Source organism: Rutidosis leptorrhynchoides, chromosome 4, assembly GCF_046630445.1.
Source record: "Rutidosis leptorrhynchoides isolate AG116_Rl617_1_P2 chromosome 4, CSIRO_AGI_Rlap_v1, whole genome shotgun sequence".
Taxonomy (NCBI): Eukaryota; Viridiplantae; Streptophyta; class Magnoliopsida; order Asterales; family Asteraceae; genus Rutidosis; species Rutidosis leptorrhynchoides.
The window spans coordinates 643665233-643682599 of record NC_092336.1 but is presented as its reverse complement, the minus strand read 5'-3'; the positions used below and the strand labels follow the sequence as shown (position 1 = coordinate 643682599).

At 36.9% G+C, this 17367-nt stretch overlaps 1 long non-coding RNA gene across 1 annotated transcript; it reads right to left on the bottom strand.

Moving 5' to 3' along the window:
* Window positions 1-918: 918 nt before the first annotated feature.
* On the bottom strand, window positions 919-2262 carry LOC139904429 (uncharacterized). The gene is made up of 3 exons (XR_011778790.1): window positions 2067-2262; window positions 1812-1898; window positions 919-1741 (listed from the first exon to the last, which is right to left on the bottom strand). It is a non-coding gene; the product is annotated as an uncharacterized lncRNA (long non-coding RNA).
* Between the last annotated feature and the right edge of the window lie 15105 nt (window positions 2263-17367).

Genomic DNA, 17367 nt, shown 5'->3' with positions numbered 1-17367 from the left:
TGCTTGTTTTAGCTCATACGCTCTTGGTGCACTTTCTTTTTTAAAACGCTCCTTCAAATCGTCCCATATTTCAGTCACAGTGTTGGCATATTTAACGCTGCTTCTTATCTCTTTCTCCATGGCCGTCGTTAACCATCCTTTCACCATGGCATCGCAACGCATCTAAGGCATGTAATCAGTTGAATCTTTTTCGGGTTTCTATATTGTGTCGTCAACAAATCCTACCTTGTTCTTTGCAAACATGAAGTTCATCTTCTCTTGAAACCAGTCAGTGTAATTGTTGTGCGTGAGAGTCTCGTTGACGTGCATCTGTTTGGGATAATTTGATGGATGAATATACATCTGAGAGTTGGTGTCGATTGTTCCATTGTTAGACGAGCTTGATGTGTCGCCTGCCATTGATTTGATTCTTGCATATAAGATAGCTTCTTATCGATCTGTGGTTATAAAACTCGAAAGAGTAATTCGGGTGATAAAACAAAATAAATTCTTTCTTAATATCATTCTCGAACCAAAATATCAAGAATTGATTCTTGATAGTGGTATACACATGTGATGAAGAAACACAATTTAATTGTTTTTGAACACCGACTAGTTGACTACCCTCTTCTTGTTTTCATAATTTTGCGGTGACGTACAAGAATTGATTATTTATTCTTGATATTCTTTGGTATTGTAATTTTTGTAGGTTAAACTTAACCCGCTCTGATACCATGTAAAAATTGAGAATTGATCAAAGGTTAATTTTATTGATATACATCAAACACTTTATATAGGCAATACATCAAAATATCCTCCAAGAAATTAGTACATAAGGAAACTAAATCACATAAGGATCATAATCAATGTCCTATACTTGGCCATAAATATAAAAGTATGTATTATATTCAAACTCCAATACAATTAAGCACTAGTGATTTGATTATTCTGAACCGAGCTATTTGTTTGTTGAAAGTACAAAATGGAGATATTTTGCATAAATCTTGGTACGACGTCTAGACTATGAGATGTCACGTTTCGTGCTCTTGGAAAATATATTGGAGTAGTTCATAAGAGCGATCAGTATCGCGGGTCAGTTCTTACATCGGCGTCGATTCTGACCTACAGTCGGCCGACATCGGACAGGCGTTAGTTCGGCGTCGCTGGTGCCAAAATCGCGTACAAGATTTCGGATTTAGCCGTTGTCCAGTGTTAGATTTCTATCAGTTGTAGATGCGATAAGAGGTGCAAGAAGATATCATAGGTGAGACCGTCAGAGTTGAGACTTAGGCTCATAACTTGTTTTAATTCCGCTTTATTGTCTTTTTTTGGAATGGCGGAAATTTTGTTATAAAACAAACAATTACAAAGCACAAACTAGCAAGGAGCTAGTGTAACAAAATTACAAAGATAACAAAGGATGTTGCAACCACACCGTCCATTTTAGACAGGACTTGTGATATCTCGAATACAACCAATTAAACCCGAAATAACAATGTTATCAAAAACGTGGGACTTTCGGAGCTTCTTATCTTTAAAAGTAATGGAAATAGAAATAGAAATAGAAATAGAAATAGAAACAATAATAATAATAATAATATCAAAATAAAATTTATTTATACATTAATTTTATTACACATTAAAGATGAGTGCAATTGTTTTACTATCCATTAAATTTATTGCATATTCTGGTAATTAAATCAAGATAAATTATAGCGATGATCACATATGAGATGATTATAGATTGTTGTGGTTGAAATACCTAAAAGACAATAAAGATAAGTGAGACACATTAGTTTAAAAAACCAAAAAGACAAATACAAAAACAATACCTCTATTATAGTTTCTTCCTTTTTAGGTTTATTATCTCCTTTTGCATTATATCATCATGAAAAGCGCTACACGCCAACTTCGCTAATCTATAATCAATAAAAGCAATCAATTGATCATAAGTATTTATTAAGCCCAAATCTTAAAACCCTAAATTTACGCAAAGATTCTACAACAACAGCACATGTATCGTCAATCTACTATGACATAGATAACAATTTATGTAATACAATCTTGAAAAAATTAGAAAAACTAACCTGTTAAGAAGTTAGGGCAAATCGCGAGTGTATGAACAAACTCTCACAAAAGGCCAACATATGATTTTTGGGGTATAAACATCAAGAATTATGTAGTATTTTTTTTTAGGGTTGAAGTAAAATTGCACAGATATCAAATGAATGAAACACGCGATGAATGGATTAGGGGGTTTTGAAGGGATAAAATGCAAGGGAATGAAGGCGATGAAGAGTTCTAGTGTTTTTATAATGTCGTAATAATAAAATATAGTAATATAATCAGTATGATAATAAAATTAAATTTTAATTTTGATTATTTAATTAAATTAGATTACTGATGTCATTAAGATGCTTTCAATTTTTTTCTTTTTATTTTAGATTTTATTTTATAAAAAGTAATAACTTTTTATGACATCACAATTTTAGAGTTTTAAAAGAATTTATAGTACATGAGTAAAATAAAAATGGAAAAAGAAATAGAAAAGGTAATAATAATATAATATTATTAAATTAATAATAATAATAATAATAATAATAATAATAATAATAATAATAATAATAATAATATAACAACAACAAATCCAATCTCACAAATGTGGGACATGATGAAGGTAAGATTTAAACAATTTTTTCTCTATCATAAAATAAAGAGAAGTCATTTCCCCACTCATAGTGAAACACCTCAAAAGTAGAGAAAGCTCTACCTCTTAATGTTCTATTGATAGAGAGATTGATTTCGAATGAACCTCCGTCAAACAACAACAACAACAACAGTAGTATGAAAATCAAAATCAGAATGTTTGTAATTGACCCCGTGACTATTAAATTGTTGTCTGCACCTTTTTAATATGTTAGATGTATGTATGAATGTGAACAAAACACAAGCCGAATTGGAATTGGAATCACAATTACATTTAGAAATAGAATTGAAATGGTCAATAATTTCTACAGTAGTTTTCAAATTCTCGATATATTTAAATAATACCCTATTACAGTACATGATTATATATAGTAATATATAGAAAAAGGTAAAGGTTTATTTGAATAATAAATAATTGGGTCTGTTTGTTATGATGATATGATCGGTGTTTTAACATAAAGTTAAAATTTGATATATTCTTCAAAGTTTATAGGAAAGTAGGAAACCCAATTCCCATTAGGTCTGTTTTAGCCTTTCTAGTCCTGGCCAAATCAAAATAATTTTCTATATACATAATTGCTGAACGGGGGCTTACCGTTTACATTGTAAAAGAGTGTTTGAGAACGTCGTTTTATATCGCAGTTGTGTGATAAATTTTTTTTTTTTTTTTTTGTAAGCGACGAAACTCTCATATTAACGAGCACATTGGCTCCCCCATAGAAGGTAACACCTCAGGTAATCAAGCCCCCCCGAGCGCAAGACCTGGTACCGGGTGAATTGCGCATTATGCGCACCCTCTAGTCACACTCCCTTTTTTGAACAATTTGGCATAGCCAGGAATTGAACTCGGGTGGTGTGCTTCATTTGGCAACTCGGTGGCCACTCAGGCAAGCCTGAATGGTTAAAAAAAAAAAATTTGTGTGATAAAACTTTACTTTTTTTTAAAAACAAATAAATGGTGATGAAACTTTTATTTCTATATAAAGAATGGCTCAACGACGGCATGCCGTTTAGATTGTAAAAGAATGTTGAGTATGTCGTTTTACATGATAGTTGGTGATAAAACTCTATTATTATTTTTTAAGAAATAAATGGTGATGAAACTTTTATTTAAGGTGTGTCGTTTTTATTCAAAACTTCGTTGCGCATAAGAGAATTAAAGTTGTGTGCATTAAAGATACAACACATACATTATTTAAGGTTCATGTTGCGTTGCGCCGAGGAAGAGATTATCAAGATCACGTATACACATGAGTCAGACATCTATAAGTAGCAGTGTTGTAAATCTCCTAATTTCTCCCCGAGATCTCCTTTTCAGAAGGCGACCAAGACGATTTCAGGTCAACGTGGTTAAACTTGGTCAAAGCCACGATTTCATGGATTTTCTTGCTCATTTCTCGGAATCCCTCGTAATTTCTCGGATTTTCTCACTCATTTCTCAAAATTTTTTGTAAAATCTCGTAAAAATGTATATAAATATACATATATTTATTTATATATATAAATTTATACTAAAAAACTAAAAAGTCAACATAAGTTAACGTCTGAGATCTCCCCGAGATTTTTTCGAGATACCGAAATTTCCCAAAAAATGTTCAAACGAGATCTCCCCGAGATCTGAGTTCTCCAACCTTGATAAGTAGAGACCAATGTTCATCATCTTGAAGGGTTGTTGGATTTGGAGAAGTCATAATTTAGATCATAGATTCCTTGATACTCTCTAAGGAGGTAAGCTCAAACGGATCTTGATTGAAAATGAGATGTTGATACGTGGATCATGTGGGCATCTAAGGATGTCGATGAGCGTCGTACGGTTCCTCAAATACCATAACCATTACGACCATGTGGCACTCAAGTCGAAATTCCCTTAACCGGTGAATTTTGGCTTGATACATGTATGTGTGTGTATATATATATAGCTAAAAGTTCAATAGAGAACTTTTTTAATGTGCTATATTATACACATGTGTATTTTTGTGCATAAATACAAAACTTTTTTAAATGTACATTTTTTTGTTCTGTATTGAACCTCCATATATATATATATATATATATATATATATATATATATATATATATATATATATATATATATATATATATATATATATATATATATATATATATATATATATATATAATTGAAGAAAGTTGAAAAAGGGAGATAAAATGTAGGAAGTCAAAACTTAAAATTCAGGGTGGTGGTGGTTTCTTTGAAGACAAAAACAATAATTTTTCAAAAGAAATTTGTAATCATTTCATGTCCCAAAAAATCTCTCTCAAAATCATGATGCGATACTCTTTATTTCAAACACAAACTTCAATCAACAAGATTTTTTAATCATTTTCTGTGTGTATCAAACGTAAAGCGTATGTGTCTTTTTGAGCCGTTCGTGTTCTAATCTAACCTTTTAAAAACCGTTTACTACTTATCTTCTTAATCATTTGCAGTTTCAAACAAGTGATCAAGTACAATAACAATGAAATGGTTGTAGTAAGTTATATGAATTTTTTTTTTGAAATAGTAATAATTGAAGCACCATTTACAGAACTAGAAAAATTAAAATGGGTTTTACAAATCTAGTAAAACAGGTGTTTGAAACACCGGGTTGCAACTTTTCACCCCAAACCGGTGTTTCAAACGCCGGTTTGTGTACTTTTTGTCATTTGGTCAAACATCCAACGACACGGGTGGAAACATGTGGCATAAAAGCATCTGATCGTGGGACAATCCGAAAAAAGTGTACCTAAACCGGCGTTTGAAACACCGGTTTGGGGTGAAAAGTTGCAACCCGGTGTTTCAAACACCGGTTTTACTAGATTTGTAAAACACGTTTTAAATTTTCTAGTTCTGTAAACATGTCAAAAATTATTACTAGTTAAAAAAAAAATTCTAACTTATACGTTATGTCAGGACCAGGTTTCAAAGTATTCTTATTTACTACGTAAAATGGAATAGACTTGCGGTGAATCTAGGCCAAAGGCAGGGACGTTAGATTGCTGGTATTAATTATTTATTTATTAGTTCTAAGTCTAACCAAATCAAATTAAACTACTTTTTGGATGATATATCACACCTCGAGAGAGTATTGATCCTCAAAGATAAGAGATAGATTAATCGGGAATTTCCAGGTTACAAAATTCATGGTGAAAGATATTAATTAACCACTACATTGTGCTTATAAGAGACTCATAGGTCCTTTATCAATCCGACGAGGAACGAATTGTTACAAACTCAGCCACTATACTTCCTGACATCATCGGCAGTCCGAATCATAATCCTAAGATCACTCACATCGACAATCGGGATTCACCTAAACTCATCATCCTCGATGAGGTTAGTGCCACCATCTCGAATGTCACATGAGTGGCTTCGATACCAACTAAAACGACCTTCAAAGCGGCCCCAACAGATGCAAGAGTTGCATGCTCGTCACACCTCGAGAGATTATCGTCTCTCAAAGTTAAATCAATGGACTAACCGGATATTTCAAGTTTCAACTAGAAACTAGGGTGAGAGATATTAGTTAGCCGCTATTTTGAGCTTATAGGGGAATCACAATTCATTTATCAATCTAATGGGACCGGTTGTTACAGACATATATGCACATACATGCCTTATATTGATACCATATGAAACTTTCATGTTTAGGATACTAATGTGTAGTGATATTGCATATTTCACATACGTTTATCTTCGCAATATCAGTCGCATTTTGGTCCGTTTGGATGTGGTTTGGTTAATATTTGGTGGTATTTATGAAGATTTGTGTTTTGACATCAAGAGGTGCTTCGGTATTAGTTTTAATGGTTTTCAGTGTGTTTTCGAGCTCATTTATCAGCATAGTTTATTCTGGTTCATATTGAAGATTCAAATCATAAAGTTAGAGAGTTTTAAGCTTCGTTTACATGATACGTTTGATCGATCTTGCATTCGGGTAGTATCGTCTAAAAATGATGAAGTTGTGTGGAAGGTTGGTGGTTGATATTGCTCAATTACATCATATATATCTATCGCAATATCACTTAAAACGCTCTATAATCGAAGATAATGAAGGTGATCTACAAGTAATAAGACAAGATGCGCGAATTTGTATCGGAAGAATGATTTGCAAAGAATTTCGATGATTTATGACATTGGTTGATCCCGATACGAGTTAGGGTCAAGATAGCACTCTAAAATGATATAACAAGGCTTCCGATATGTTAGACTTCGTCCAAATGAACTAATATTGAAAAGAAAACGAAACAGTGCCTAAAAGCCAAGTAGAACGCCGTCTTGCCTTGGAGGACGCCGTCCTGTTCTTTATTTCGAGACGCCGTTTACCATTTCAGGACGCCGTCCTGGCTTTTAATGTGGGACGCCGTCTAGGTGGTCTGGGACGCCGTCTTGCCCTTTATTTTGGGACGTCGTCCTCCCTTTTAGGACGACGTCCCAAAGTAGGTATACCCGACTTTTCTGCTTTTTACCTAATTTCTCCACCTTAAAAACTTCATTTTTGGGACTGTTTCATTAGAGTTACGAACCAGAGAGTTTTAGAGACGATTTTCAGGAGCATATTGGAGAATTCCAACCTCTTTGAAGAGGCTCAACATCAAGGCATCATCCATCAACATCTTCTTCATCCAAGAACTCTTGTTCTTGTAGGTTATTCACTTGTTCTCAGAAATGATTTCAGTTTATAATTTGATTGTATTGTTGTCTGTTACCATGATTGTTGGCTAGTTTCTATAATGTTTGTCTAGATTAATAACCAAGGTATTGGATGTAATCTTATTGATTGAATGTATTATGCGTGATAGATTGAAGCTTGAATTGAGAACCATGCTTATTGTTGTTAAAACCATTTGTATCTAGTTAATTGATATGTTGTTGATAAAGAGAACTCTTGTTGATGTATCATATTGATTTACAATCAACTTGTCTTAGATTGATTGTTTGCTAAACCGGACCAAGGGGGTAAACTAGATTAAAATGGTTAAACAAAATAGGAATGAATTGTGTAGAGCGAACGCAAAGGCAATTGTTATTCAAGTCTTTAATCTTGTTGATCAACTAGTCACAAACGAAAAGGTCTAAGTTATAGGGAACCCTCGCTTAGTAATTCTAGTTTGAGTACTTGCTAAAGAGAACTCTTGGCGAGTCGATTTAGGTGATTAGCATACTTATAGTTATTTGATTACAAATACAAGAACCATAGTAAAAAGGCAAACCTTGAGCTTGTTATTGTATTTGCGTGTTTATCCGAGAGAACTCTTAGTAAACCTATTAGATAACTACACGCCTAAGTATTCAATCAGGGCTTAATATCTAAACTACATCCAATACCGAGGGTAAAATATCTAGATGAACATTTAATCTCTTTGATTTAATTCAAAACTATCTTACTTGCTTTATTTGTATTTATTTGCATTTTATAAACCAAAAGACTAAAAATATTGTTTTTACATTTAACCTTCTTGGATTTGGCTAAATCGTTAAAACAGCCACCAAAACATAAAACTTGTACTTTTACTTTAATTAACTTAGTTAATCATAATATAGTTTCTAATTCTAGTTTGACTGATATAACTGTCCTTGGAACGATACACGGATTTTACCATTATCTATACTACTACACGATCGGGTACACTGCCCGTTAGTGTGTAGCAATCTTTAAAACCGGTATTTTCCATAAGATAAATTATAGACACGATTTCGCACATCAAGTTTTTGGCGCCGCTGCCGGGGACAGTTTTGTGTCAAAATAGGATTATTAACTAATTTGTGATTAAGTAGTTTCTTAATTATTTTAAATTATTAATAGTCTTTGATTTTTAATTTTGTAGAATCGGTATGTGTGATAGTTTTTGTTAGTTGTGTGATTGGCAGATTATAGGTTGCATATGCCACATACCCGAAGTTCATAATCTCCATTATTTACACCATTGACAGAACCGGATAGAAAGCTTGGTAGAATTCCAAAAGAAGTGCTTGATATTTTTGAATCTTCATCAAAGCAGGAAACTTTTGATTCAGAATCAAGTACCACCAAGCCTAGATATTCAGACTTTGGTAAACCAGTTCAACCACCAAATTTTGAAATGGAAGGAGAAAGACCGTTGGTACCAAGACAATCAATGGCAGAAAGGATGAAAGCGACTCGAACCGGACAAGGTAGTGCTATTACTCCGCTCACGGGCGAGGTAAATTTTGAAATTAAAGGACCTATTCTTCAAATGATTAATAATAGGTGTCAATTTAGTGGCGGTCCTAATGAAGACGCAAACGAACATATTCGTCTCTTTGAAGAGATATGTCTTCTTTTCAAATTAAAACCAGAAACTGACCAGGCTATATTTCTAAGACTTTTCCCGTGGACACTCCACGGGGAAGCAAGAAGTTGGTTAGATTCATTAGCCGAGGCTACGATAAGAACGTGGGATAGTATGATGGAAAAATTTCTTAAGAAATATTTTCCAGCATCTAAATCCGCGAGACTCCAACAGGAGATTACCCAGTTCTGTCAAAAGCCTATGGAAACCTTGTACGAAGCATGGAATAGATTTTCCAAAATGCTTAGAGGTTGTCCAAACCATGGTTTGGATACCTTTCAACAGGTTCAAATCTTCTATAAGGGTTGCGAAGTTGCAACCCGAATTTCCATTGATCAAGCATCCGGAGGTTCAATTATGGACAAAACCGAGCAAGAGGCTTATGAGATAATCGAGAAATTAGCCGATTATTCTCATGAGTGGCATCAAGAACGCCCAATTACTCGAAATGCTCAAGTCCAAAGCGCCGGTGCTTATGATGACTTCAGCTCCCTAGGTGTAAAAATAGACGGTGTTGTCCGAAACATGGACAAAATCACAAAAGAAATCCATAGTATGAAAGTAGGTTGTGAATACTGTGGTGGTCTACACTTAGGTAAAGATTGTGATGCCGGGTTAACCATGGCTCAAAAAGAAGAAGTGGCTTTTATAAGCCAAAGAAATAATAACCAGTTTCAGGGTAGAGCCCAATTTAACCGCAACTTTAACAACCCCTACAACCCTCAAGGTCAAAATTCTAATTTTCAACAAGGGTCAAGTAGTGGGTTCCAACAACAAACTCCGGGTTATTATCAAAAACCCCAACAGGAGGAGAAAAAGTCAAATTTAGAGAATATGTTGGAAAAGTTAATTGCATCACAAACTCAGCTTGTCACAAACATAAATCAAACCAACGAGAAAAACGAACATCAGTTTCGTAACCAACAAGCATCAATCCAAAATTTGGAAAAACAAATGAGTGGTTTAGCCAATTTACTGAGTGAGAGAAAACCCGGTAGTTTACCGGGAGATACCAACAAGAACCCCAGAAATGAGCACGCAAATGTTATTACCACACGGAGTGGTTTAGCATACGATGCTCCACAAATGCCCGAAAATTCTGATTTCAGAGTTCCATTGAACCAAAACGATGAACCGGTTAAGGAGCCGGAAAAAGTGGTTGAAAAGGAAGAACGGGAAAAACCCGTAGTGAAACCATATCAACCACCGCTCCCATTCCCAAGAAAACAACAACAAGAAAGGCTAGAAGCCGAAAGGCTAAAATTTCTAGATATGTTTAAACAGATAAACATAAACATGCCTTTTATTGATGTTATCTCCGGAATGCCAAAGTATGCTAAGTTTTTAAAAGACTTACTTACTAACCGAAAGAAGATGGAAAGCGTTTCATCAGTAACTTTAAATGCTAGATGTTCCGCGCTGGTGTCTAACACACTTCCTGAAAAGCTTCAAGATCCGGGTAGTTTTACTATTCCATGTCTAATGGGTGACCTTGATTGCATGAGGGCATTAGCCGATTTGGGGGCTAGTATCAATTTAATGCCCTATTCAATTTACCTTAAGTTAGCCCCTGGGGAACTCAAAACCACACGAATGGCTATTCAACTAGCTGATCGCTCTATAAAATTCCCTCGAGGAATAATAGAGAATTTGTTAGTTAAGACCGGAAATCTGATCTTTCCGGCTGACTTTGTGGTTTTAGACATGGAAGTTGATGAGAGAATACCAATTATTCTGGGTAGGCCATTTTTAAATACTGCTCGATGTGTCATTGATGTTTATGACCAGCAGTTGACCCTTAGAATTGGTGAAGCTAGTGCGACTTTTGCAATTGACAAGTCATTGAAATATCCCGAATCTTCGGATGATACTTGTTATTTCATGCAAAGCATAGATTCGCATTACGAGTTCTTGCAGGAATCTCCCGAATCGGATGAAACAGGTGTATACGATTTGGCAAATGGAGATGATGAATTCACTGAAGAAGAAATGGATGTGATGGCCACATTTTTGATGGCCAATGAGTGTGAACCAACTGAAGAGGAAATAGAAAAACTAAGCAAGGATAGCGAGTACCGGAGTCCATCCTCAATTGAGGAACCTCCCATTTTGGAGCTTAAACCGCTCCCTGATCATCTTGAGTACGCTTTCCTTCAGGAAGATTCAAAACTTCCGGTAATTATTTCCTCACTTCTCTCTCAAAATGAGAAAGAACGTCTTGTTTCCTTGTTACAGGCCCACAAACCGGCCATTGCATGGAAAATCCATGATATAAAAGGAATTAGTCCTTCTTATTGCACGCACAAGATCTTAATGGAAGAAAATTCCAAACCAGTGGTGCAACGTCAAAGAAGACTAAATCCTCATATGCAAGACGTTGTCAAAAAGGAAATCATTAAATTGCTAGATGCAGGTCTAATCTACCCGATTTCAGACAGTCCGTGGATAAGCCCGATTCATTGTGTTCCTAAAAAGGGTGGTATAACTGTTACCACCAATGATAAGGACGAGCTTATCACGACACGAACTGTTACGGGGTGGCGGGTTTGTATAGATTATCGAAAGTTAAACGAAGCCACAAGAAAAGACCATTTTCCTCTACCATTTATTGATCAAATGTTAGAGAGACTTGCAGGAAATAGCTTTTATTGTTTCCTAGATGGTTTTTCGGGGTACTTTCAAATTCCCATCTCCCCCGAAGACCAAGAAAAGACTACCTTCACGTGTCCCTATGGCACCTTCTCATATCGCCGAATGCCCTTTGGTCTATGTAATGCTCCTGCGACATTCCAAAGGTGTATGATGGCCATTTTCCACGATATGATTGAGGATTGCATGGAAGTGTTCATGGACGACTTTTCAGTCTTCGGTGACACTTTTGATTCATGCCTTCTAAATTTGGAGAAAATGCTAATCAGGTGTGAGAAGTCGAACTTAGTGCTAAATTGGGAGAAATGCCACTTTATGGTTAAAGAAGGCATTGTCTTAGGGCACAAAATCTCAAGTGTTGGTATTCAGGTGGATCCAGCAAAGGTTGACGTCATCGCCAACCTTCCACCTCCTTCAAACGTAAAGGGTGTGAGAAGTTTTCTTGGGCATGCCGGGTTCTACCGGCGATTTGTTAAGGATTTTTCAAAAATTGCAACGCCATTAAATAAACTTCTTGAAAAAGATGCACCCTTTGTTTTCACAAGTGAATGCACTAAGGCATTCAAAATTTTAAAAGAAAAACTTGTCAACGCACCAATAATCATAGCTCCAAATTGGTCATTACCATTCGAGCTAATGTGCGATGCATCGGATTTTGCGGTTGGTTCAGTTTTGGGCCAACGGGTTGAGAAACATTTTCAACCCATTTTTTATGCGAGCAAGACTTTACAAGGAGCCCAATTAAATTACACAACAACAGAAAAAGAGCTCCTTGCGATCGTCTTTTCCTTTGACAAATTCCGATCTTATCTTGTCCTATCAAAGACTGTTGTCTTCACTGATCATTTGGCATTAAAATATCTTTTCTCTAAGCCGGATGCAAAACCTCGATTGTTAAGGTGGGTCTTGCTTTTGCAAGAATTTGATATCGAGATTAAGGACAAGAAAGGTGCAGAAAATCTTGCAGCGGACCATCTTTCTAGACTCGAAAATCCCAATCTTGAAGTACTCCATGAATCGAGTATTAAAGATGATTTTCCCGGAGAATTCCTAATGAGAGTAGAGAAGGTGGAGGATCCGTGGTTTGTTGACTTCGCCAATTACATTGTTGGAGGGTACCTAGAAACTGGTTGGTCACATCAGAAAAGAAAGAAATTCTTTAGTGACCTAAAGTACTATTTTTGGGAAGACCCTTATTTATTCAGGCGATGTGCGGATGGAATTATTCGCAGGTGTGTTGCGGGGAAAGAATGCACCGAAATTCTGCTTGACTGTCACCGTGGTCCAACAGTTGGGCACTTTGGTCCCCAAATCACGGGGAAGAAAGTTTACGAGGCCGGTTTCTATTGGCCTACAATATTCAAAGATGCTTACGCTGTTTGCAAGGCTTGTGACGCGTGCCAACGGGCCGGTCAAATAACTAAACGGGATGAAATGCCTCAACAAAGCATCCAAGTATGCGAGGTGTTCGATGTTTGGGGAATTGACTTTATGGGCCCCTTTCCAAAATCTCACTCTTACCTCTACATACTTGTCGCCATAGATTATGTGTCTAAATGGGCGGAGGTAAAGCCTCTACCAACAAATGATGGCCGAGTAGTGGTAAATTTTTTGATGGAGCTTTTCTCTAGATTTGGCACGCCTAAAGCTCTTATAAGTGACCGGGGCACCCACTTTTGCAATAAGCAAATGGAAAAGGTGTTGAAAAGATATGGAGTAATCCATAAAATTTCGACATCCTATCATCCCCAGACGAGTGGGCAAGTAGAAAACACCAACCGGTCATTAAAACGCATACTAGAAAAGACCGTTGGTGCTAATCCAAAAGAGTGGTCAAACAAGTTATATGATGCATTGTGGGCATTTCGCACGGCCTACAAAACACCAATAGGAACTACTCCTTTCCGTATGGTATACGGAAAAGCATGCCATCTCCCGTTGGAGATTGAACATAAAGCACACTGGGCGTTAAGGGCATGCAATTTGGATTACCAAGAAGCGGGTCGGTTACGTTTGACCCAAATAAACGAATTAGACGAGTTGAGGCTTGAAGCCTATGACAACTCTCTAATTTACAAGGAAAAAACTAAACAATGGCAAGACAAGAGATTGAAACATCCAAAAGAATTCATGGAAGGAGATCGTGTCCTTGTTTATAACTCTCGTTTAAAGTTATCGCCAGGAAAGCTAAAGTCCCGATGGACGGGACCATTTGTGGTTAGAAGGGTGTACCCTTATGGTACAATTGAAATGGTAAACTGGAAAGGCGATACTTTTAAAGTGAATGGCCACCGGGTCAAACACTACGTTGATGGTCCCCTGGAAATTGAGGATGAGGTTAGCCTCAACTTCAAGAAAAACGCCTAAATCAAAACGGGGACGAGTTTGGTGAACGACTCGTAAAAAATGGTTCACATTTGTAATTAGGTTTGTATTGTGTGTGCTATAAATTTTTGTTTGGTACAAAATGATTACCGTATGACCCCGAAACGCAAACGACTCAAAATTACAGGTCAGTGGGTTTTAGTGTTACGGGACGCCGTCCCACAAGGGAAGACGCCGTCCCAATTTAAACTCCTAGACGCCGTCTTGTTTGGCTAGACGCCGTCCCACTTTGTACATCGAGACGCCGTCCCCAGAGCTAGACGCCGTCCCACTTTGTACATCGAGACGCCGTCCTGTATTTTGGGACGACGTCCCGACTCCCTGATTCAGAAAATTAAACGCGTTTTATACCCTTACCCACTTATTTCCTATCCACAAAACACATTCTATCTATATTTTCTCTCCCAAAAACCGAACCACTCTCAAGAACCCTAAATTTCTACATCAAATTCGCGATTTAATCTTCAAATTCAAGCTTCCAATCATGAGCTTTTGGGTATGGATTCTACATTTCTTCACTTTTCTTTATCAATTACTTGAATTATATGTCTATATCTATAAATTGGTTAAAGATTAGTGTGGGGTGTTTGATTTGCATGATTATTGTTAAGATTAACATACCTTAGATGTTTAAATTGCCCTAATGTGTTTATTTTGCAAAGAATACATGTTCTTTAGGGTTTGTTCATGATGCTAGGGTTTGTAGAGTGTAAATCCGAATTTTGAGTGCTTAATTTATGATGTTGGGTTTATGTTTGATGTTTATGATTCTTGTGAAGTATTTGATTGTGTTGGTGATGTTGATGTCAACTTGGCCGGGTCGTTTTTGAAAGTCAGTGAATTTCTAAGCATATTGTGAATTGTAATGAATTTATGAAATGAGTATGCTTGTTTTTCATTTGTTAGGTCATGTTGAATCAAATAAGGGAATGGAATGCCATAATGTATGATGTTATAAGGTCATTTGAGCTAAAAGTTGTGAAAATTGTATTATGATTTGTGATGAATATGATTAGAATACAAAGTTAAATGTTATGACCTATGACACAACATACTTGAATCCTTTAAGTCCTAAGTTTGTGCTACTTTGTGATGTTATGATTTTCATTTTTTGAAAGTGTGTTAATGAATTCAAGTTGACTTTGGTTGACTCTGGTATAAACTTGTGAACATGCACTTTGGTGTAAATGAATCATAATACTTTTGAACTAGGAATTGAATGATTAAGTTCTCCTGCTACTCGGTTATGTTTTAGCTAACATTAAAACAACGGTTTCTATGTTCTTTTGGTTTTGTGTATAATGTTTTGCAGGGACAACCAAGCAGAGGAGGACCGGCTAAAAGAGGAAGGCCATCAGGTTTGGCTCCACCAAGACAACCACCACCACCACAACAACATCATTCATCGTCTTCTTCCGGAGAAGAGGAGGAGGATCTAAATGATCCTCGGGTTTGGTTAACACAGGTACAGAATGACGAAGACTACACCGAAACTTTTGAGAGAATAAACCGCAGGCCCATTAATGCTACTTGGTATTTTATTTGGGGGCCATTGGAGGAGGCGGGCATGCGCCGACATGTTACTAATTTACTCGCCATTCCTTACGGTAGAGTAGTAGCCCACGCCTGGGAACATGTTTTTAGCATCAATGAACCAATCTACCCGGTGCTTCTTAAAGAATTCTACTCTACTATGCGGTTTAGCAATGTAAGTGATTATTTGTCAACTGAGTTTCTACGGTTTCGTCTAGGAGGCCAAGACAGGGGTTTGAGCAGTTTTCAGCTTTGTCGAATTCTGGGTATTTTTGAGGAACTCACCGACACACAGTTAGGTGAATACTTGAGGGCTTCTGATTATGTTGGCCGACATCAGTTTGATGACACTTCTTATTGGCGCAGAATTTGTAAGCCAAATAATGCGCCTGCACATTTTCGATCAAGCAAACACCGGTACAACGAAATCGCAGCCCGGGATGATAGGCTGCTTCATCGACTCATCGCATGCACGTTTAATGCGAGGATTGAGGGTAATGAGAAGGTGAAAACATTAGATTTGTGGATTATGGATCAAATCAAGCGGGGTGCCTATACCGACATTCCTGGGTTGATCGGTAACTATTTTCTTTCCATTGCTACAGAGACACGGCTACAGAAGCCACTTCTAGGGGGGCACTACATAACCCGATTTGCCCGACACTTTAACATTGATTTCGACAGATTACAGGAATTTACGAGTGTGATGAAACCATTGAAAAAGGTTTTTTATATTAATGCCGAAATCATTATGAAAGACAGAAATGGGCATTTGGTACCCTTTGTGGCAGCTGGTGCAGGTGGCGCAAGTGGCAGCGGTGTTCAGCAAGAGCAGCAACAGGAAGAGGAGGCGGAAATGGAGGCACAAACTAATGTTGGTGAACAGGTTCCGTGGCATCCGTCCCAATCAAGTTGGGACAGTTTGGTTGGTAGTGTTAATAACATGAGGTTAAGCCCGAACGAACAAAGGATGCACAACGATCGAATGTGGGATAGTCAGCAGCGAATGGAGCAACGACAGATTGCTCAAGTGCACGATCAGGGATGGATGAGTTATGGTATTGATTGGAATAACCATAACTCAGAGTTGTTTTATTCCAACCCCGAGCAGTACTATGGGACGACACGTCTGACACCCCAATATTACACGGATCCTCAAAACCCACCTCCGCCTCACCCGATTTATGATAATACCGCTGCGTTGCAGGATGCTCGGAATAGATTTGAGCAGCAATATCCACAGGGGCGCCCGTACCGCGATGGTTCGGGTAATTATTTTTGGCCGTTTGATAACTAGGCCTGCGTGCCTATTGGATCATTTTGTACCTTGTTTTTAGACTATTTTATTTGTGTGATGTATTTTGATACAATTATGGTTTGTAATAATATACTAATGTGTGGTTTGATAAACGGATGTGGTTGTAAAAACACCGTTATTTTTATATGCTTTGTGTGGTTTGTTTATTTGTGCAGCATGATTGAACTTCAAAGACTGGCATTAAGTTCAGCGACATTTGATATTATGATGTGTGTATGATGATAATCGCGGACTAGACGATGCTCTTATGCTGGCAGTAAGTTCAGCGGCATCCGTCTACATGTTCCACGATTTACAGGTTCAAAATTGGAAATTTCTACAATCACCCTATCACTTTGCCCTCTAAATTTAATCCTTTTTCTGATTTCATGCAATGAGGGCCTTGCATGATCTCAAGTGTGGGGTGGGGAGTAGAAATTTATCGGGAACTCGTTTTACTAAAATTAAGGCGTTCAAAGCAACATAACTTGTAAAAGGTTAAA